The 24,874-nt window shown below is 39.1% G+C and overlaps 1 protein-coding gene across 1 annotated transcript in view; it reads right to left on the bottom strand.

The window, feature by feature from the left end:
* Positions 1-611: 611 nt before the first annotated feature.
* LOC132686130 (uncharacterized) overlaps positions 612-24,874 on the bottom strand; it is a 76,729-nt gene continuing 52,466 nt past the window's right edge. Inside the window, exon 7 of the mRNA XM_078440646.2 lies at positions 612-825. The gene's annotated coding sequence lies outside the window, so the exon portion shown is untranslated. The remainder of the gene's footprint in view (positions 826-24,874) is intronic.

Raw genomic sequence — 24,874 nt, forward strand, 5'->3', positions numbered from 1 at the left:
TATATCAAGGAGTGTATTAAGTGTTTTCAACTTTAGCTCATTATTAATTACTAATTAATCCTAATAACCTAATCCTAATCCTAATAACCATTAATCCATTATTAATCCTAATAACCCTACTAAGCACTCTTGGTATACCCATTTTACAGATGAGAAAACAAAGTTTAGAACACAGACAGCTAAGGTCCCAGAACTACAAATGGCAGAAAAGGAACTGCAAGCAATGGCCTATGAAATGCCGAAGCTCAACCTCTGAATCAATGCCCTTGTAAAAATCTAGTAGCATGACAAACCTTGAATACTTGTGGATTGGAATGATGATTTTTTCACAGTGTGATCTCGGAAAGGATGAATGGGGAACTGCCTGACAACACCAAATCCCCTAAACATAGAGAGCCTTTGACTTTTCACCACATCCACACTGCATAAGACTTGAAATGACCTTCCAGGCATCAGGGAAAGTATTCACTTCGGTGGTAATTGAAGATATTTGAAAACTCACAAAATGAGGAAATAAACAGCAAAAACTTGATTTGACTGCGTAAGAGTGCACGTAATTTAAATAATTAAAGTCATTTGTGTACCGCCCTCTACATTTATTGTACACGAAATCAGATTGCTCAGATTCTGTGCGTTTATTGTATATGTTCTATTTTATAGCAACAAGTTCTTCCCATTGGACCTCTCAGACCACATCCGAGTGCAGGAAGTGGCACAGGAGGGGCTGGGGCGCCATCCTCACCTCAGTCTGAAACCTGCTGTGCCATTTATTGGCTGTGTGGCCTTGGACAAGGTACATAAATTCTCTAGCCTCAGTTTTCTCACCTGTAAAATGAGGTTAAAAAAAAAAATGAAGGACACGTCTTAAGTATAGGATTTAGTACACGAAAAGCACATGGTGTTTTGCTATTATTTATGCCATTATAATAAATAATAAGCATGGCTATCTGATCAATTTTAAAAACTTGAAACAGTTTTGTTTTCTAGAGGAAAGCATTGTCCTCACTTCCCTCCATTCTGCTGCTGTGTTTCTAACTTATAGTTTTACCTCCTCACTGTGCCATGCCCCACACCCCCACCCCCATGCTGGGACTTCTACATCCTTCAGCAAATACAATGACTTGCTAAGAGAAGAAGAGAAGAGAAGAAGAATGAGAATAAAAGCTAGAGGCTATTTTTAAGTTTATAAAACAAGCTCCACTGACACATAGCAGAAATAGATCTGTCATTTTGAACAGAGAAGGGACCATTCTTCGCCAAACTTCCTGGAGCAAAAGGGCAAAACATTTGCAGGAATGAAGCCGCCAGGGATGCTGGAGAGCAGACCTGTCCACTCCACAGGCAACGCTCCTATCTAGCCACACAGAAATACCCAGCATCCACACACAACACTGATGGCACCGCCAGACATCCAAGACATCTAAACTAGGAACAGGTGAACCCAGAGGCATATTCTACGGGATTTTCAAAGGCTGAACAGACAGAACCAAGAGATGGTGCTCCAGGGCTTGATACTGGTCTTAAAATACGGTATTAAACATGTATAACTTGGAGATAACAGACACCTTCAGCAAAATGTACATGAACAAATTAAGTGCTCAGTAATCTTTGGGAAACTCTAATATCTGATACTTGTTTTATTAAAGGGAAGGAGAAAGTAGGTCACAGGATCTCAGCTTAGAAAGGAGAGTGGGCTGGGGCACCTGGGTGGCTCAGTCAGTTGAGCATCCGACTTTGGCTCAGGTCATGATCTCACAGTTCGTGAGTTTGAGCCCCACAATGGGCTCGTTGCTGTCAGTGCAGAGCCCATTTCGGATCTTCTGTCCTCCCCCCCGTCTCTGCCCCTTCCCCACTTGCACTCTCTCCCTCTCAAAACTAAATAAATCTTGAAGAAAGGAGAGTGGGCTGAGCATCTGAGCCTGTTGAGGAAAGAGAGAATGCTTCTGGTGGCTGGAGGGCAGAGAAGCAGGGAATCCTCCCAGGAGCCTGTACTGCGGTCTTCATGAGGCTGTCATTTGTGTTTAGAAGAGTGCTTATTATGTTTGAGACTTATTATATAAGGAGAATATTGTCAACGGACCAACTTCTAATGGGCAGGTAGTTGGCAAAACACTTATTATTGACTCACTGCTTGTTCCTGGGAACGCTATTTAATCTTTATGACTTTATCTGTCAATAAAATATGGGGAAAACGATGGCCTCACCCTGCATTTTAGAGATAGGAGAGCTGCACAAGAGGGCCACTGTCCATCAGGAGAGCCGCCACTCAAGCACGGATAAATTCTTTGGCATCCGTGATGAAAAACTCAGCTGTGCCACAGCTGCCTGTGGGGGAGGGAGGGGCAGGTGGTGGAATCTCATGTGGAAACTCGAAAAGTAAAAAGGAAGAAGAATGGGAGAGTGCTCAGTGGCCTGAGGTATCAACAGAATTTGAGACAAATGATGAAAAATAAGAGAAAATATAAGACACAGATGGAAGCACAGCACAATACCCAAATAATAAAGAAGAAAACATCCCCACTGAGTTTTGCAATCCAAAGGCATAAATAAAAATGACAGTCAATGAAAATTGGGAAGGAAGGTTGAAGGGGGAGGGGGGTTTAAAGTAAAAAAGACAATGTTAAGAAAATCTTAGAAGCTTATTCCAAAAATAAAACCAGGCAGAATTAAAGAGGAACAAAAAGCAAAACCATCATGAGTATGGATGATGTCCTTTTGGGGTCTTTCTTGTTCATTAACCTTTAATTCCTTCTCTTTAAATAAATGATTTCAAGTTACTGCCCATTTCTCCTGGCTTTTAAAAATTGCCTCACAGAGCCATGAAGCCAGTATTTGTTTTAATGGTAAGTATAAATTGTCTAACTGAAGGATGGTGGCTCATGAGGAGTCAAAGAAAGCAATAACCCAGGAATCTGAGTGTACCTATGTTTACCCAGCGTCATGCAGGGAGAGAGACACTGGGACTCATTTCTATCTGGACTTTTTTTTTTAAAGTTTATATATATTTTTGAGAGAGAGAGACAAAGTGCGAGCAGGGGAGAGGCTTAGAGAGAGGGAGACACAGAATCCGAAGCAGGCTCCAGGCTCCGAGCTGTCAGCACAGAGCCCAACACGGGGCTGTAACTCATGAACTGCAAGATCATGACCTGAGCCCGAGTCAGAAACTTAACTGACTGAGCCACCCAGGCGCCCTTCATTTCTATCTGGACTTTAAATCCTGGCCTCAGGAGCTCACCCTAAGCGAATCCGTGAACTGGATTTTTTTTTTTTAATGTGTAAAATTGAATAGAAGATCCTGAACCCAATGAAAGGGAACAGAAACAAAGTAACCTTTGCATCTCTCCATGGCTGTGTTGTAACTCGCCCTGTGCTGTGCTACAGCTGCCTACGCAGTGTCCTTGTGTAGCTGTTCCCGGCCAGGCCCTATCACAGACCCCAAATGGATCAGGAATTTCTTCTATCCCTAAGTGGTATTACTCAGTTACGACGAGGGGAAACAAATGACTTAGTGATGTTGTTTTGTTAAATCACACTCTAGGCAAACTAATAAACTAAATTTATTACACAATTAGCTATAAATATCTCAACTAATAACCAATATGGTATACATTTTAGTTCTGACCACCCAGCTTTCTGGCCACTGGTAGCCTCGGAGCATCTCATATCTACTGTCTTCAGGGTATTTATGTCTTTATCTGTTTTCTGATTCTGGATACTATTCACATGTATATGTACACTCACATGTATGTGTATAGTAACATACAACACACACACACAACCTGTGTCCATCTACAGGCTTCTTCCAGATGACCACTGAATTTACTTAATAACCAGTTATTAAATTATGAGGGTTTACTCCCCTAGCTGAAAAAGTGTTTCCTACTATCCTTTATCCCCCAGTGCTGGTCTGTAGCATACACAGAAAAAACTACAAGGGATCAAGTTAAAAATGCAGATTCCTGGGACCCACCTCTAAAGATCCAGATTCAATAGCTCCGGGGTAAGGCCCAGAAATATGTATTTTTTAACATATTTCTTCTTTGGAGACAAGAATGGACAAGAGAATAGTTAATATGGCGTGACTGTAACCAGTACAAACTGCCTGAGCTCCAATACCAACTCCCACTTTTGCTCTGTGTTGAGCAAGTTACTTTCTCTCTCTGTCTGCCTTATATGCCCACACTGGGGGTAAGGGAAAGTAGTATCTGAGGCACTATCCTGAGGATTAAGTGAGTTAACACCTGTTAATCCTCGAAGGAGTACTGAGTTCTCAAAAACTTATTTTTGAGAACTTAATTATTTCTTGCTTTATGCACATTTGTATATTGTTTTTGGAGTTTGGGGATTTTTTGTTTTCAAATAAGTATGTAACTATTTTTGCAATTAAAAAAAAAACTAACCTTCCTTCCCCCTGGGGAATGGGGGGGATGGGGTTGGGAATGGGTGTGAACACCCCTAGGCCGCAGGAATGGCAGCACCCCCCTCCCCCGTGCATTTATACATGAGCTGTGTTGTGCAGACCTCAGGCCCACCCCCATCCCATGCTCCTTCTGATGCTAACCCCGGCAAGCTTCCACTCTCAAAGTGGCCCTTCCTCTTAGACTCTTGCTCCTTCGGGGCAGGCCTCCTCCTGGGAAATTGGGCAATGCCACCATAACTGCCTGGCCACAAGGCCACTTCACTGTGCCTTTCTTCTTCCCTTTTATACACTGAGCCACGCTATTCCCTAGGCTCCTGTCCTGCCACCTCACCCCATTTGCTCTATCACAGACCCCTGTGCCTTTCCTTTGCATTACTTAGCACAAGTTCTTTTTTTTAATGTTTATTTATTCATTTATTTTGAGAGAGAAAGAGAGTGGGGGGGGGGGAGGGGCAGAGAGAGAGGGAGAGAGAGAGACTCCCAAGCAGGCTCTGTGCTGTCAACACCCCAACACAAGTCCTAATTATATATGAGTTTACTAAGTGATGGAGGCAGGTGTCTACTTGGGTTGTTGCTGTATTTCAGCTTCTAACACTGTTCTTGGCACACAGATGGCACTCAATAACACATTCTAAGTGGATAGATGAGGAAATGGCTACCCGCAACCACCAGGCCACTCTGCGCTGCCTAACCCCACTGACTGTTGCAGACAACTCACTCATGGTCAGGTGCAGCCTGTATGGGGGGGCTGGGGGGAGGGGAGGGTATTGTCCCTATGGCTTGGCGTAGAGGAGAAATTCACTTAGCAGTTGAGTGCCCCCAGAAAGACTACTCCCCTAGGAAATAAAGCAGTTACTTCTCGGGATGGTTCCTGTGCTGCCACAGGACACAGTTGCAGAACTGTCCCTCCCAGGACTGCAATAGGAAAAAAAATTACCACTCTTCAAACAGAACCCCTTCTCTTCAACTACCACCTTCCTATTAGAAACACCTTTGGGCATTTTAAACCCTCCTCTCCTTCTTGCCCACCCCCCATGCAGACAGACCCTGCCTGAGAGCCCAGTAGACCAGCTCTCCTACTCCTCTGTGATGGCAGGTCTTCTTCAGATAAAATGAAATGGCAACATGTGGGGTGCCTGGATGGCTCAGTCGGTTTAGGCTTCCGACTTTGGCTCAGGTCATGATCTAACAGTTCTGTGCCGACAGCTCAGAGCCTGGAGCCTGCTTCAGATTCTGTGTCTCCCTCTGTCTCTGCCCCTCCCCTGTTCTCTCTCTCTCTCTCTCTCTCTCTCTCTCAAAAATAATCATTAAAAGCAATAAAATGGCCATATGTTTCAATTAATTTTAAAAGGTTTCTGTGATTTGGGGGCCCCTGGGTGGCTCAGTCGGTTAAGCATCCGAGTCTTGGGTTTAGGCTGAGGTCACAATCTCGTGGTTCGTGAGTTTAAACCCCACATCGAGCTCTGTGCTGACAGAGCAGAGTCTGCTTGGGTTTCTCTCTCTCCCCCTCTTTCTCTGCCCCTTCCGCACTCTCTCTCTCTCTCTCTCAAAATAAATAAATAAACTTTAAAAAAAAAAAAAAAAACGGGCATCTGGGTGGCTTAGTCAGTTAATCATCCAACTTCGGCTCAGGTCATGATCTCACAAGCACCGCCTCAGGCTCTGTGCTGAGAACTCAGAGCCTGGAGCCTGCTCTGGATTCTGTGTCCCCCTCTCTCTCCCCCTCCCCTGCTTGCGCTCTGTCTCTCTCTCTCAAAAATAAATAAACGTTAAACATAATTTTTAATTAAAAAAAGGTTTCTGTGATTTGTAGTGATTTCTAATAAACTGCTGTTTATTAGAAAAAGCAGTAAATGTTTTTTTCTAACCAAAATAACCCACACATAATTAGTTTTGAACTTCTTGAATGAGATGTGCTAAAATAAATAGAATCTTTCATGCTAATATAGCAGTGAAAGTGAAATGCTCCAAACTCCAATCTATTAAAATGTAGGTATTTTATCCAGGTCCTGCTCTAGATCTTTATTTTCTAGATCTCCTTTATTTTCATCATCCAGAAACATACTCTTAATATCTAGTAGAAGATGTAGAAGGTTGGCATGAATTCTTCTGACTTATTTTATCATCTGTGACATAGTTGCTTCTTCACCTATTAACATTTTATGCTCAAAAATATTGAGTTCACTTTTGAGTTTCCCTATTTGGGCCTCAGATTTTTGCATATTTTCTCACATGGAGAAAAACGAACAATTCAAATCTGTGCTTGCTTGCAGGTTATTTGGATCCTGAGAATTGTATTTGCTTCTCTTTAATCCTCCCTTATTAAGTACACTTCTAAGAAATGACTTCATACATACCGCACCCTTTAAAGTGGAGGCTTCCACTGGAGCAGTGATTAAAAAACCCCGAGCTGCTTTGCATAATGCCACCGGAGCCCTTACATTAGAAAGAAGATAGGTATCTGCTGGTGCCTCTTATCCCATCAGTTCCCAAAGTCACAAAGCCTGACCTACATGTCGTAGGCTCTATATAAAAGCAGGAAAAGTCACTGCCGTGGAATTTTCTGCATTTATTTCATGTCCATTTAAACTGTTGTAAACTTTGCTTCTCTACTTACAAAGCAGCCGACCACCACTACAGGGGATGCCCAGGGCTCTGGAACTCAGACCCAGATCACTCTACCCTCCTTTGTTCCTTCTACACCTATAGAGACCATCTTAGCAATGATGCTTCAGCGTGAAGTCACCCCTTCTCCCCCTTACCCCTTTCCTCCAATATTAATCCGTCTTTTTTTTTAATCTGAGGGAATTTGTGTGGTACTTGCTCCAAAAAAGGCTGGCAGAACAAGGATGTCAACCTGGATTAAGTACGTATTTGAGCAAACGCAAGCTATACAATGTTTAATTTCTTTTACCCAATTTTAGCTAGGAAAAATACAGTAGAGAAAGGATACAAAGAGGAATTAACACAAAGAATGAAGATTATACAGACTTGTTTGCCAGAATTCCATGGTTCCTTATTTTTTCCCTTAACTCTGGCCACTTCTTCCCAAATACTCTTCAGTGGCACCTCCTCAGCCATTTGACTACTTTTTTTAAATGTATGTTTTTAACAGCTAAGGCTGTTGAGACATAATTTACATACCATAAACTTCACGTTTTAAGTGTCTACTTCAGTGATTTTTTTTTTTTAAGTAAATTTAAAGTCACACAACCACACTCCTACAATCCAATTTTGGAACATTTCCATCACTTTAAAAAGGTCCCTTGTGTAGTGTTTCTTTGACTTCTTAGCCAGGAGCTTAGTCTTTGGACCATTGCTCTTTTATACTCCCATCCTAGATGATCTCATCTGGTCTTCACATTTTAAATATCAGATGTATACCGATGACTCCCAAATCTATGTCCCCACCCTGAACCTCTCCCCTAAACTCCAGACTCAGCTCCTCTTACATGTCTAATAGGCATCTCAAACTCAGCATGCTCAAAACTGAGTTTTGATCTTTCATTAAAACTGCTCCTCCCACAACCCTAACCAGTTAACAGAAACTCTTTCTTCCAATTGCCCATGCCAAAACCCTGGGAGTCATCCTGACTCCTCTCTTCACACCCCAACACCCAATCCACCAAGAAATCCTATTGGCCCTCCCTGTAAAATAGAACCAGAATCCAGCTACTTCTCATGGCGACACTGCAGGCAGCTGGGTCCAAGCCACCGCTGGATTATTGCCACAGCCCCATTACTGCTCTCCTGCTCCTGCACTTACTTCCTACTTTTAATCCTCAACACAGGAGCCAGAGCGATTCTTTTAAATGTTAAGGCAGACTATGTCACAACCCCACTCAAAATGCTGCAATGGCTTCCCATGTCACACAGAACAAAAGCCAGTATCCTGACGGTGGCTCACTGCCCCTCATAAGCACTCCCCAGGAGCACTTACGGTTCCCACAAGACTTCAACTCCTAGTGCTATTCCCCATGTTCATTCTCCTTCAGCTTCACTGGCCTCCTTGTTCTTTCTCACTCACATCTGGCTCAGAACCTTGGCACTGACTGTTCCTTCTGTCCATAAGACTCTTCCCCAATAAAACTTTTTGCCTGATTTCTTTATTTCCTGTGTTTCCTCAAGTCTTACTTCTCAGTGAGGCCTATCTACATCACCCTACTTAATACCATAAAGTTTCCCCTGCACTCACAATCCCCCTTACCTTATTCTACTTTTCCTTGTTGCATGGAATTTTCCACTCTGTAAGTTGACAAGCTGCCCTTAAATTTAATAGGAAAAAGCAAGGGCAAAGGAGAGTCCCTACCAGATATAAAACTTACTACAAAGCTACAGTCATAAAAGGGTATAGCAATGGTACAGAGATGGAAATGGGACCAATCAAATAGGATAAATGGCCCAGAAATAAACCCATGTCTACATGGGAATTTGGGATATGACACATTAGCATCACAAATCATTGAAAAAGAAAAGATTATTTAATAACTTGTGCCAGAAAAATTGGCTTTCTATTTGGAAACAGATAAAATTACATGCCTATTTTACATCATACACAAAGTAAATTCCAGAGGGATTAAGGGGCTATACACAAAAAGAAAAACTTTCAAACCTTAGAATAAAATATAAGAAAATATATCTATGACATCCTGGTAGGGAAGGTTTTCTCAACATGACAAAAAATGCACAACCATAACAAAATTAAAAGACAACCTATGGAATGGGACAGGATATTTGTGAATGACATATCTGATAAAGTGTTAGTATCCAAAATATATAAAGAACTTACAGGGGTGCCTGGGTGGTTCAGTCAGTTGAGCGACCAACTCTTGATTTTGGCTTGGGTTATGATCCCAGGGTCATGGGATTGAGCCCCAAATTGGACTACATGCTGAGCGTGAAGCCTGCTGGAGATTCTCTCTCTCTCTCCCTCTCTCTCTCTCTCCCTCTCTCTCTCTCTCCCTCTCTTTCTCTCTCTCTCTCTTTCCCTCTGTCCTTCTCCCTTGCTCACATGCTCTCTCTAAAAAAATAATTAAAAAAATAAAATAAAATAAATGAAACTTATAAAACTGAACACTCAAAAAACAATAATCCAATTAAAAGATGGGCAGAAGACATAAACAGACATTTTTCTACAGAAGACATATAGACAGCCAACAGACACATGAAAAGATGTTCATCATCACTTATCATTAGGGTAATGCAAATCAAAACTAAAATGAGCATCACCTCACACCTGTCAGAATGTTTAAAATCAAAACACAAGAAAAAACAAGTGTTGGCAAGGATGTGGAGAAAAGGGAACACTTATGCACTATTGGTGGGAATGCAAATTGGTGCAGCTACTCTGGAAAACAGAATGGAGTTTCCTCAGAAAGTTAAAAATAGAAGTACCCTACAATCCAGTAATTGCTCTACTGGGTATTTACCCAAAGAACAGAAGAACACTAATTCAAAGGGATACATGCACCCCTAAGTTTATAGCAGCATTATTTACAATAGTAAGACATGGAAACAGCCCAAGTGTCCATTGATTGATGAATACAGAAGGAAGAGATGGTACAGATATATGCAATAGAATGTTACTCAGCCATAAAAAAGAATGAAATCTTGCCATTTTCAGGGACAGGAATAGAGTTAGAGAGTATAATGCTGAGAAAAATAAGAGAAAGACAAATACCATATCACTCATATGTGTAATTTAAGAAACAAAGCAAATGGGCAAAGGGAAAAACAATGTGAGAGAGACAAAGCAAGAAACAGTCTCTTAATAATAGAGAACAAACTGATGGCTATCAGAGGGGAAGTGGGTAGCAGGATGGGTGAAATAGGTGATGGGGATTAAGGAGGGCACTTGTAGTGAAAAGCATGGGGTGATGTATGGAAGCATTGAATTACTAGATTGTACACCTGAGACTAATCTAACACTGCATGTTAACTAACTGGAACTAAAATAAAAACTTAAAATAAAATTTAAAAAAGGGAGAAAATGCACAACCTTAAAGCAAAATACTGAAATGTTTGATTATATTAACATTAAAAAGCACCTGCATAGCAGAAAACATGATAAATCAAGTTAAAAGATATGTCACAATCAAAAAGATGATATATATAATTGAAAAAGGATGGGTTTCCAGTATTTATATATTTTTAACTACCACTAATAAAATAATCCAATGGAAACATTTTTAATATTTAAAATAAAATTTAAATGTTGAAATATATGAATAGGCAATTAATTTACAGAAGAGGAAATTTATCTGGCCAGTGTACATATGAACTATGTTCAGTATTACTAAATGATATGCAATTAAAATGACAGCACTCTTCAACTGGCTCCACAAAAAATAAAAATATTTCTTATAACAGAAAGTGTAACTCATAAGGATGTAGGAAGAAATGAAACTTACACATCCTGATGGGGTATGTAAATTGGTCTAACTACTTTGGAGAAATATTTGGCAATATCCAATTAAGCTGAAAAGTTATGTATGGTACAACCTAATAGGTTCATTTTTAGAAATATACGTGGAGGGGCACCTGGGTGGCCCAGTCTGTTAAGCATCCAACTCTTGATTTCAGCTCAAGTCATGATCTCACACTCTTAAAATAAAAGCCCACATCAGGCTCCATGCTGTATGAAGCCTGCTTGGGATTCTCTCTCCCTCTCTCTGCCTCTCACCCAGTCTCTCTTTCAAAATAAATAAACATTAAAAAAAAAAAAAAAAAAAAAATATATATATATATATATATATATATATATATATATACCTGGAGAAACTCTCATATATACACACAAAATTGCATACAGGTATGTTCATTGCAGCTTTGCTTGTGATTGCAAAAAATAATGGGAAATAATTTAAATGGCCACCAACAAGAGAATGTATAAATTGTGATATCATATACATTAAATTCATTATAACAGTAAATTTCAAAAACATCATTGTGAATTTTTTTAAAAAGCAATGTGAAAAGTCATATATTGAATAGAATATCTATGTACTAATTTTTATAATAATACAAAATATTACTTACAAATATAAACACATCTAGTAAAAACGTAAGACACATACATGGAAAAAATACATATGCTATGTAGCCGATCACAGAAAAGACATAGTCTTCCTCCCCTCCTGACATCCATTCCCCCTTACAATATTTACCACTACTTCTACCAAGAAGCAAAGTCTATTTTCCCATCTCTTCAATCTGGTGTTTTGTGACATTCATTTTCACCAACAGAATGCAATGGAAGCAATGTTTTGCCAGAGACCCTACACATTTCCATTCTATTTTCCCTTTTAGAATCTTTCTGCTACCTTGTGAATAAGGCTGAGTTGGCTTAATCAATGATGAGCAACCCATGGCCAGCCAATCCCATCACTTCAGCCTACAATCAGCTAACCTCCAAACACATGATAAAGGCCACACCATCACAAGCCAGCTCCCTGCTGACCTGCCAGTTGACCACAGACACATGAGCAAGCCTCCCTAATATGAGAGCCCTATCTCATATCAGTAGAACCACCCAGCTGATGTGTAGACTCATGATCAATAATAACTGGCTGTTGTTTTAAGCCACTGTTTGGAGTGACTTTTACACACAGCAATAGCTGAGTGATGCCTATCCCACTTTCAGAACAATGACTTCTAAGGAGAGAGGGAAGGGAAGAGTATTAAGGGGACACAGACACATCTACCTTTCACACTTAATTTGTTTAAGGATTTAAAAGTCCTCAAATCCTGTGGTAAATCTGGATTGAAGGAACTTGAGAGTCTGTTATATTATTTCCAGAATAACTCTGAATACTTGAAATGTTGCCTAATTTGTTTAAAGAAGCATGTTAATATTCTTTCAATTTTTGACATACTCATATTAATATACTGGAGCAAGACAGAACTTAAAAAGTTGGTTCATCACTGGGGTCTCACGTAGACTGGATACACAGAAACTTGGAGATAGTAAGCCTTGACTTAACGTTCCCGACCTCACGAGCCACTGTGACTCAGACTGACTAAATATTGTGTCACACCTCATTCTGTGGTAACATATAAACAAGAGCTGAGAGAAAAATATCAAACCCTCAACCAGAACTCAAGAAACACATTTTCTTTCATGAAAAAAATTGATTTTTAAGAGAAAACAAAGACAAAAATGTTGTTATCAAATATATTCTTTGATTTTCAGATTAGTCCCAGGATCAGCACTGAGTCAAGCTAACCTTTGCATGTTCAATATTAAAGTAGGAGAGTAGCTGTACACTTTTGAGATATATTTTCATCAAAGATTGAGACAAAAATGAGTTTCTATTTGATCTTCATTTTACAAAAAAAATTAATTTAACTGTTCATCCCCATTCAGCCATGCTCCTTTTATTAAAATAGACTTCTTTCTTCCTCCCTTCCTTCCTTCCTTCTTTCTTCTTTCTTTCTTTCTTCTTTCTTTCTCTTTCTTTTCTCTTTCTTTCTTTCTTTCTTTCTTTCTTTTCTTTCTTTCTTTCTTTCCTTCCTTCCCTTCCTTTCCCTTCCCTCCCTTCCCTCCCTTCCCTTCCCTTCCCTTCCCTTCCCTTCCCTTCCCTTGTCTTCCCTTCCCTTCCCTTTCCTGTTCCCTGCTAGAATGTAAGCTTCACAAAGACAGGCATATTTGTTGGATCACAGTGGGGATGGTGGTGGTGAAGATTAAGGAATGCATGTAGAGCACACAATTGACCAGGGGCATTGCTTAACTAAAAGGAAGTTTGAGTTCACCTATAGCCAGTATGAGTATCTGGGAGATTTGAACTTTTGCACTGACTCTTCTCAGATGTAAATTTTGGAAACATTTGAATAAAGCTGATTATCAGAAAAAATAGGGTTGTTTACTTCAATTTTGTTGCAATATAATTTCAAGATTACAAAAACTCATACTGTAAGAGGACTGAGAGAAGAACTTCTAAACAATCTATACAAAACTAGTTCTAGCCACTGTGTGTCAATTATGTGCAAATAAAAAATTAAAATAAAAAAATTAAAATTTTTACTACTACTTAAAAACAAAAACAAAAACTGAACCTATCTGTAAATCCCAAGTCCCTAGTGCAACCTGCTGAAAATGTTCCACCAGTCCTTAAATGCCAAGAGATTTCTAAGAAGCCTGTAGCTCTGATTTTGATAGGATCCATTCACCTTAAACCTTACAATCTAAGTAAAGGAAGGAACCAGTCTACATCTAACACATTGGGTGAAAACATAGCAAGCAATGACCAATCTCTCTGCCTGACATTTAGACCCAGGAATACAAACACTTCCTTTACATGAAAAGTAGTGGAAAGAGTGGAACCAACATCATTCCAGGTGGCAAGAGATGAGAAGAGGCATTTGTGGCCAAAAGACAAGGTCAGGGAGGGGATTTGGAAGAGCCTGATGTGAGACAAACAGTCAAAACAAAATAGGAAGTATATGCTCTGAAACAAGTCAAGTCACTTATGAGCCAGGCCAGCAGAATAAATCAAGGCTACACAGAGCTGAAAATGAATCAATCTCATTTATAAACAGTTGTAAGGCTAACCCTTTCCAATTTAGTTATCTATTAAATGTACTAAAGGCCCTTTTTTCTTTCTGCTGCTTCTGTCCATAAGTGATTCTGATAGTTTGGTATCAGCTTTTTAGGTTTAATTTCTAATAAAGAATGACTATAGAGCTTCAAAAATAGTCAAGCTGAAGGCCAATATGGCAGAGTAAACCAACTAGCACAATCACCTATCTCAGTATCTGAGAAAGCTCAGATAAAAATCAAAAATATGTATCAATAATTAAAATATGAATAGTGCTTACAATGCACCTGGCATTATTCTAAGGGCATTATACATGTTAACTCACTTGATAGTACATCTTTTTGAAAACCAACACTATTATCATCCCCACTTACAGATGTAGAAACTGAAGCTCAGGTAGACCTGAGATTTAATCCCAACCAGTCTAAATCCAAAGCTTGTGTCTTTAGCTACCATACCACTCTGCTCTCAAACAAAATAGGCACATAAGCAATGTGAAAAGGAAGAAGAAAAAAAGCCGTCCGTTACCAAACAAGGAGAGGGTCTAAGCTTATGCCATAAACTTTGAAAAGAGAAATCTTGGGGCACCTGGGTGGCTCAGTAGATTAAGCCTCCGACTTCGGCTCAGGTCATGATCTTGCACACACCCTGAAAGTGAGTTTGAGCCCCGCGTCAGGTTCTGTGCTGACAGCTCAGAGCCTAGAGCCTGCTTCCCATTCTGTGTCTCCCTCTCCCTCTCTCTCTCTCGGCACCTCCCCTGCTCACACTCTGTCTCTCTCAAAAATAAATAAACATCAAAAAAAAAAAAGAAAGAAAGAAAGAAAGGAAAAGAAAAATCTAAAAAAATAGGAATAAAAGAAATTGAGTGTCTACTAATCCTGTTCCTAGTCCCCAGAAGCAATATTGAATTAATACTTTGAGTCATAAAAATCCAGAAAAATCTTGCCAACACCTCTCTCCTCTCTCCCCAACCCACCCCATCCCCAAAATTTAGAGACATGTGAACCAATGGAGTGCACAGGTAATTTCAGGAGGAGTTAACACTTCAGGCTTTACCATTTTCCAGGACTCCGTGAAGAACTGGAAAATAAACTAAAGATCGAGAGAATCTGTCCAGGAATAAAATGCACTCCCAACCAGTCTGACTGATCTTTAGTATAGAAAATTTATCAAAATCTCAGATGAGAGAATGGGGCTCAGGTCTTCCAATAGACTGCATGTAGTCCTAATCTCATTAGGCAGCTCATAAACCATGCTCTGAATGGAGGAGAAACAAATCTCAGATGAGGTAGAAAGTGTCCAGAAGAATGCACCTACATTAGAGCAAACTAAAGTTCAGTCCACGTTAAAAATGAGAAAGATAGAAATTAATGACTTAGCAACGGCAAACACATAGGCACACACAGAGCATAAAATAAGATTAAAAATAATATGTAGACTTAAGAAAACTAATTGAGCACCAAAACCACACCACTGGAGTAGAAGTCTACAAACTATGACCCTTGGAAGAAATCTAGGACATCACTGATTTTTATTAAATGTTATTGGAACATGTGTTGTCTGTGGTTGCTTTTGCACTACAACAGTAGAGTCGAGTAATTACAACAGAAATCATATGGCCTACGAAGCCTCAAATATTGATTTGTGCAAAAAAGTCTGCAAACACCTCCACTAGAAAATTAATCATACACAAGTTGGCCCGCCTGTCCTGGGCTCTTCTACCCCACCTCTGTGCTTCCACTTTCTGGTTACACCCTGAAATTGAATGCACACTAGCATAAATGCAGTATGAGTTGGTGGCTCACCCTTTGGGCTTCAAACCCAGCCCCCAAGAACTACCACATTATCACATGCCTTGAAAAATGTACACTTCACACCCCCAACTCAAGCCAAGCATCTTTGGTAATATATAATTGTAACATCCAACACTTATTTACCATATGCTAAATACTATTGTGCTTTCATAAAACAGAAAAAAAAATGGTAGAGGTGGAATACAAATAAATAAAATTTAGGCAATATGACCTCAGTGAATAATACTCCCTACTGCATAACAATCCTCCTTTACAGATCAATCTAAAAATGAGAAAATGAGAAAAGAGAAAAAAAGCAGGATCCAAGTTGACAACACTTTATTCTCCTCCTTTAAACATGTTTTATTGGAAGCATCTTCATAGTAAGCATTTTAGTGACTTATTTACATTATTAATGTTCAGAAACAAATCAGGCCGCAATTCTGATTATTGAAGATTTAGAGTTCTCTCACAAGTTTACAAAGTACAGTGCAAAATTATGTGTTATTACTTTAAGCTCGGCTAGGAATAAATAGAAAGCACATTTTATTCTCATTGGCCACTGGACTAGAATTTACAACTTTGAGGAAAATATCCCACTGGACTAGCCTATTACTATCTCTTCAAACCCCCAATGCAAGCTTTCACATCTCCCCTGGGTGTTTCTTATTACTGAACAGATCTTAAGTTTACTTATTTGAAAATAATTATAAAGTCTTGTATAGAAAGTGATTTTTGTTCAGAAATAAAATTTCTCAACATGTACATACCTCATTGTAATATCATCACTATTTTGTATATTCTCTATGCTCACTACAATTCAATTTTAATTACATTCAAGCACCCAAGATATGTCAGAACATACTTAGGCATTGTTAGCTTATCAAACATTTTATCATTTATTCTTCAAATATTTATTCAACCCAAACCATGCTCTACAGGCACTGTGCGGGGTACCAGAGACACTAATGAATAAGCCCCAGGATTTTTGGAATTAAAGTCATGACTACAGATGAGCTCCTCTGAGATGGATATATAAAACAGGAGTGGAAAAAAGATTTTCCTCTCATATGTGAACTCTGATAGTTTGGTGGTTTCCTAAAGCATTTTTGAGAATTCTTAGGATAGCATCAGAGATGAGAGAAAATTGCCAAAATCAATTAGCAGTGTCTTCTATGGACACATGTAATTTGGTTCATTTTGTATGTTCATGATTTCTTGTTGTATTATAAAAAAAAGGACCAAGTAAGAAATACTGGATATCAATGTTTATGATATGAGTGAAGGAAAGAAATAAGCAGCAGCAACCTATTCCACAGCAACAGCAACATCACAGAAGCAAATAGGAAGAGGGTTTTTAGGAGGAAGTAGACAATCGTGTCAAACGTCATATTCCTTGAAGAAGAAAGTTGACAAATTGCAACTCATTGGTGACTTTCCTGAAAACAGTTTCAGAAGAGTAAAGAAGTAGAAACTTAAGTACAGAGGCTAAAGAAATAAGGTAGTGGATACAATCTACATTTTTCTAGAAATTTCAGATTCCTCACACTTTACACTGCTCCTTGATATGTAATAATGCATATTTGGTTCTGGGATTATTTATTTGTTCACAATTTTCTGCCCTGAAATTGTAACATCTAGACTGTGTTCATCTGGTATATCCAAATCTCCACGATACCATTTTTCTCTATAAACACATAATTCTAGGATCCTGTCTTACACCAATCTGATGCTATATTCATACACCTACTTTGCCTTTTTTGCTGAATTTTTTATTTATTTTTGCTAAATAATCATCTTCTGTTTCAATAATATGAAATACGCTATTACTATACAATGTTTACAACTCAGGATATCAGATCAGCTCTCTTCAACTAAAGCTCAATAATGATTTTTGGGTCTAATATATAATTTATTAGTCAATATTTTATAATATATATAAAATCCTGAATTTGGCTCAGGAACTGCAGTGTAATTAATTCGCTAAGGAATACATAAAGTCACACTGCAATGTAAAAGGAGAAATAAACATGATTTCTCAATGTGAATATTCACTAATATTGGAGACAATTTTGTATGCAGTTTATTAGAGCCCCAGTGCCAAAGATATAATAGGATGTGTACAGCCAAATCCAATAGCATGTCCATGGCCAATTTGCCACACTTCAATAGTGCGAACCTTGAAATACCAGTGTTTCCACTCACACATCAAGGCTTATTCTAGAGAAGGGATTGAACATAATGTTTCAGTTTAATCCAATTTTCCCACACTTTTATACAACTGAACCAAAAAAAAAAAAAATTAAGTCAGGAGTCAGAGAAATTGAAAGAAGATGAGTTGGGTAGAAATAAACCACGAACAGAGAGCTCAGAGTTGTGACCTAGAGTCTATTCTCTACTCTGAAGCTGATGAAAATGGTTGACTTGACTGGATGGCAGTTTTCACATGTAGTAAGTGAGAGAGGAGAGTTAGATCTCAAAGGTTCTTTCCTGTTCTAATACTCTATGCCACTATGAGCCTACAGTGATAGGAAAGCAGAGTAAGACACCAAGACAAATTACAACACAGAAGATCAGCCTCAAACTCAGGCAATAGAAGACCCTTGTTTCAAAGATTAGGTTTATACTTAGGACATTTAGGAAAACTGCATTTAAATTAACTCAGAAATAAATATTGGTCAGTCTTTGGGGGCATTTCTTAAGCTGCAGGCCTATTAGGAAGGTAAGCTATGGTCAGCCAAAATGTGCCTGTATAATCAAATCATCTTTGTTTAAGTAAGGAAGAAGGAAATGCCAGTCCATTGCATCATGAGTCATTTAGTGAGTCATTTAAGCTATGTCAATAGCTTGTGTAACAAGAAAAAAAAATCTGTTGTTATTAAATTTTAGGGTAAAATTTGTGCCACATAGTTTAAAAATCAAGATCAGAGCTTTGTTGTGGTACATACAAACTACCGGCTCATTACTTCATGATTTCATGATTACATCTTATTACATTAGAAATATTTTTGGGGGCGCCTGGGTGGTTCAGTCAGTTAAGCGTCTGACTTCAGCTCAGGTCATGATCTCACGGCTTTTGAGATTCGAGCTCCGCATCAGGCTCTGTGCTGACAGCTCAGAGCCTGGAGCCTGCTTCGGATTCTGTGTCTCCCTCTGTCTCTCTGCCCCTCCCCTGCTCACACTCTGTCTGTCTCTCTCTCTCAAAAAATAAAGAAACATTAAAAAAAAATTTTTTTTAAGAAATATTTTTTCCTTTTATTTCTATGTCTGAAATATTAAGTCTTCATTTGGGAGCAGTTCTCAAATCTACAACAGCCCAAAACATAATAAAAATTTCTATTCTATCAAGCTGGTCATTATTCATTCCCTAGCTGAATGTTAAAAGAAACCTTTTAACTTCATTTGCAACGACCAGTATGAAAAAGGTAATCATATAGAAGATGTAAGGTCAAATCACTTGGTTTTTTAGAAGCACCAAGTGAAATCCAGTCTGAACAGTTGCATCAAATTGCCATTTGTATTTACCAAAATGTTGAAAGAGTACCCTACTGTATTTGCCATTTAAGTAATAAACATCATTCAGTTTTTATTATGTTTCAATTGCACCAAGGACTTCACATAAATTATCTCAGATATTCCTCAGAGTAATTTGGGGGATAAATATCATTATCTTTATTTTACAGATGAGGGAATGAAGGCTTAAGGAAATGAAATGTCAGAGCATTAAAGCCAGGCTTTGAAGTCACTTCTCTTAACCTCTGTGAGCACAGAAGTGTCACAGATAGAAGGTGAGCAGTTGTTGAATTCAGGAGAATAAAAACTTGCTTGTTCTAGCACAATCAAGGTAAGTGAGTTTCTACTTACCTGGTGACACTCTGGAATATCCATCAGGCACTCAATAAATGTATAGCAATGGACAGCTGATGGATCAAGCCTGGAATTCTACAAGATCATTATCAAAAAGAGAACAGTTTGATTGTGCTAGCAATTATGTCTGGTAGGCAGAAAGGGCGTTATTATCCTTGTCTTACAAAGGAGTGTTTACAGAAACACAAGGAGAGTAAATAATTTACAGAAGGTCACACAGCCAGTAAGGAAAGAAGCACGGACACACATGCCCACCTGTAGGTTTTCCAAAACCAAGTTGAGTGTTCTTCCCACAGTACCACACAGCCTTCCCAAAGAGGGTGCTCTGTCTAATTCAGTGAGGGCCATTTATCTGTTTCACTTTGTTTCTTAGATTCTTAATGACATACCAAGATTATCTTGGACTTTCTTCCAATCCCAAATATTTTGTTAAGGTACAGATTTGTGATTTTCAGTATAGCCTTGAACTAGATGCCGCACCACTCTACTACCTGAAGGAGATGAACTGAACCCTCCTACCCACAGAACCTTGTGCACAATGAAGTAGTGATGTTATTAGTGCTTCAATATAACAGAAAGAGATGATCATTCACAGTGAGGCCCTGAAGCCCTTGGAAGGAATTTTGTAAATGTTTACTTAACAAGTAATTGAATAAACACAAACATAGTGATCACTTCTGGTTTGGCCAGTGGTCTCTGGGAGACATACACCAGGCTAGGTGTATATCATACGATCCAGTAGGTTTTAAGAAAATATTAAAATTTTTACATAAAATTTTTGTCATCTTTTTAAAATTTCTATTTTCTTTTATACTATATATGATATTTAACATAGTGGCTCATGTAAATAATTTATGAATAAATGTATAAACACATAAACATTAGTATTACACTATATAAAAGATTTTATTAATGGAGGTACATAGGGGCTCCCGGGTGGCTCAGTCAGTTGAGTGTCTAACTCCTGATTTCAGCTCAGGTCATGGGATTGAGCCCGGTGTCAGGCTTTGCACTGAGCATGGAGCCTGCTTGGGATTCTCTCTCTCTCTGCCTCTGCCCCTCTCCCCTACTCATGCCCTCTCTCTCTTTCTCTAAAATTTAAATAAATAAATAAATAAACAGACAAACAAAATTTGGATTTTAAAGAAATGGGGGTACATAATAAGGAAATTTGGAAGGTTCTGGTCAAGATCAAGTCAGCTGCCTTGCCCTCTGTGAGCCCCACAGGGTCTCCAAAGCACCTCATATAGTGGTTCTCAAATTTTAGTGGAGATTACAGGGGTTTCATCCCTAGATATATTGACTCAGTAGATCTGCGGCAGGATCCAAGAATCTGTATTTTTAACAAACAACCAGGTAATTCTGCTGCAAATGGCCTCAGGGGAAACACTACCTAACAAGGCTGTAGGGTACTAAAGGATCATACCTTCCGCCAACCGTCACCTTTCAGATACTTCAATGTCATTTTGAGAACCAAGGGAATAAAAGTTCTAGGTAAGAATGAGTGCACACTGGTTATGGGCTTAATGCCTTGAAGAAAAAATATATACTGATAACAATAGTAACAATAATAGAATCAGCTACCATTTATTGAGCACCCACTTAGTATTAGATTATTTCTAATCATCACAATAATCCCACAAGGTTGCTATCAAAAGCCTAATTTGACAGGAGAGGAAATGGGTCTCAGCAGGATTAAGCAAGTTACTCAAGATTTTCCTTTCCTTTTCCTTAAAGTTTTGAGGCCTAGAAGAAGAAATTTTCTTTACAATTTCCCAAGAACCCACTGTCCCATTTGTGTGGGGGGCAATTAGGTTTATGATCTTGATCCTTTATCCACATTCAAATTCACATGCTTCAAAGGTTGCTGAGAATCACATTTCTGGTTTCTTCATTGCTAGTCACTATCTTGGCTTTCTTCATGTAAATGATCATCTTCTTCTGTCACATTAAAGCACTAATCACATCACTACGTCATCGAGTGTAAACATTCTCTTATGAGCTTGGAAAAGTCCACAGAGAGTTTATCTATACTCTACCGTATAATCTACCCACAAAGGTTAATTAAAGATGATGACTCTTTTAAATATATACACTCAAATATTTATGAAGAATTTCACTTCTCATGCCCTCAACTTCCATCTTTAAAATGAAAGGTTTGGGCTAAACACTTGCTCAAATCCTTCCATTCTAAATGTTTAAAAAAAGGATAATTTTTATAGCAGCACTCTCAACAATAGCCAAATTATGGAAAGAGCCTAAATGTCCATCAACTGATGAATGGATAAAGAAATTGTGGTTTATATACATAATGGAATACTACGTGGCAATGAGAAAAAATGAAATATGGCCTTTTGTAGCAACGTGGATGGAACTGGAGAGTGTGATGCTAAGTGAAATAAGCCATACAGAGAAAGACAGATACCATATGGTTTCACTCTTATGTGGATCCTGAGAAATGTAACAGAAACCCATGGGGGAGGGGAAGGAAAAAAAAAAAAAAAAGAGGTTAGAGTGGGAGAGAGCCAAAGCATAAGAGACTGTTAAAAACTGAGAACAAACTGAGGGTTGATGGGGGGTGGGAGGGAGGGCAGGGTGGGTGATGGGTATTGAGGAGGGCACCTTTTGGGATGAGCACTGGGTGTTGTATGGAAACCAATTTGACAATAAATTTCATATATTAAAAAATAAATTTAAAAAAAAAAAAGGATAATTTGGGGTGCCTGGGTGGCTCAGTTGGTTGAGCATCCAACTCTTGGTTTCAGCTCAGGTCATGCCTTAAGATTCTCTCTCTCTCCCTTTACCCCTCCCTCACTGCTCACGCACATGCTCTCTCTCTCTCTGTCTCTCAAAAAAAAAAAAAAAAAAAAAAAAAAAGGCTAATTTACCAGTGCTTTCAGCAATGCATAACAGTCATTTATTTAAAAGGTTTCTCCTAGGGGCAACTGGGTGGCTCAGTCGGTTAAGCGTCCGACTTCAGCTCAGGACATGATCTCGTGGTCCGTGGGTTTGAGCCCTGCGTCGGGCTCTGGGCTGATGGCTCAGAGCCTGGAGCCTGCTTCCGATTCTGTGTCTCCCTCTCTCTCTGCCCTTCCCCCGTTCATGCTCTGTCTCTCTCTGTCTCAAAAATAAATAAACATTAAAAAAAAAAAAATTTAGAAGGTTTCTCCTAGGGGTGCCTGGGTGGCTTAGTCGGTTGAGTGGACTTCAGCCCAGGTCCTGATCTTGCGGTCTGTGAGTTCAAGCCCCACGTCAGGCTCTGTGGTGACAGCTTGGAGTCTGGAGCCTGCTTTGGATTCTGTGTCTCCCTCTCTCTCTGCCTCACTCTATCTCTCTCTCTCAAAAATAAACACTAAAAAAAATTTTTTTTAATAAAAAATAAAAAAATAAAAGGCTTCTAATTTCAGTGCCATAGCCACCTCCTACCTTCCACGTCTTCCAATGTAGACTCGTTTCCTTTCCATGTTAAGGCAAGTTAGTCAGTCACCCTTGGGAAATCCATACTATCCCCAACTACAGTGGCTGTTAGAGGTATGAAGAAATGAAGCAACTCAGTGGTACCATGACTCTGTAAATCTCAAAAGTCCAATTCCAAAAGCAACACTAATTACAGTCCTACCTTCTCTCTCAGATTGCTCACTTTGAGGGCACCTAGCTGCCTTATCATTAAGACACTCAAGTAGGCCCACAGACAGGTTGAAGGCAAAATGGAAGGATCTGAAGCCCCCAAACAACAGCCATGTGAATAAGCCATGTTGAGCCAATGATGCACAATCTTGGAAGTAGACCCTGGAGCCCTCAGTCAAGCCTAAAGATGACTGTAGCTCTGACTGACCCTTATTCTGCAACCTCATGTGAGATCCTAGGTCAGAAATACCCAGCTAAGCCATTCCCAAATTCCTGTCCCTCAGAAATCATGTGAGATAATAATGTTCATTGTACTCAGCTTCCACACACACAACAGCAATAACACTTCTAGGATTTGCCCCTGAAATAGAGTACCCAAACCACCCCCTCAGAAATTTGCCCTGGAAGGAAATCTGACCTGGACACCAAAACAATGTTTTATAATTGTATTTTGTTGACTCCTTCTCCTATTCCATTAACCCCCAAATGGTTATCAAGAATTAACATACCTCTTCCTTGTCACTGCCCTCCTGGATCTAATCAGGAGGGTAATGGTAAGTGCTGGGGCAGCAGGGAATGTGGTCTTTAACCATCAACTCATTGTTAAGTGTTGGCCCCCCATATCAAATCATTCTGACTCTGATCTATTACCAAGCTTATATTAAAGTGGCCTACATCTACATGGAATCTACCCACAATAAAGACAATATGACCACTGATCTCCAGTCTCTAGGACATTCTTAGAGTCTACAAGGAACTTATATTGGCCTATATGGTCTGTTGGCTGGACATTCATGTTATTGGGCCATCATCTCTATCCTATTCTAATTTACACAAACAGGTGCCAAAGATGAACCTTGTTATTTAATTTTGGCCTGAAAGGAAGCAAGAAGGATTCTAATCATTCAAGCAAGGAATCTGTGAATCTTTGAACCTCACTGATACCTCTTTGTGACTGTAAATATGACCATTAATTTATTTGGCTGCTCCAGGATACCAGCGTAATAAGATAAAAATCAGCCTTGTTTTTACTTGCTCCATATGGGCCTGGGGGCATATGCTCACCACAGAGCTCATTCTCAGACTTCAAAGCAAATTCTATTGTGAAGAAGTGATGCATTCGGAACTGAAGAATGAAGCTAAATATACGCTAGTACATAATAATGGTTGAAAAGACTTTTTTTTTAAACCTCCTTGTCTATGTTTTGCAAATCACAGGTTTTTAGTTTGAAATGCATGCTGCCCACATGAAATGACCCAGATACAATTTAATAGCCCTTTTGATAGGGGATTCTTCTATTTTACTGTCCTTCATCTTAAACAATTTGAAATGAGTTTCAAAAATATGAGCATTCAGTGATTCATTATCATTTAATTTCATTAACAAAAGGCAGCGTATGAAATGACTTTTGTTATTTTTAGATTTTAAATTTTTTAATGTTTATTTATTTTTGAGAGAGAGAGACAGAGTGTGAGTGGGGGAGAGGCAGACAGAGAGGGAGACACAGAATCCGAAGCAGGCTCCAGGCTTTGAGCTGTCAGCACAGAGCCCGACACAAGGGCTCAAACCCACGAACCATGAGATCACGACCTGAGCCGAGGTCCAACGCTCAACCTACTGAGCCACCCAA

Source organism: Panthera onca, chromosome F1, assembly GCF_046562875.1.
Source record: "Panthera onca isolate mPanOnc1 chromosome F1, mPanOnc1 haplotype 2, whole genome shotgun sequence".
NCBI lineage: Eukaryota > Metazoa > Chordata > Mammalia > Carnivora > Felidae > Panthera > Panthera onca.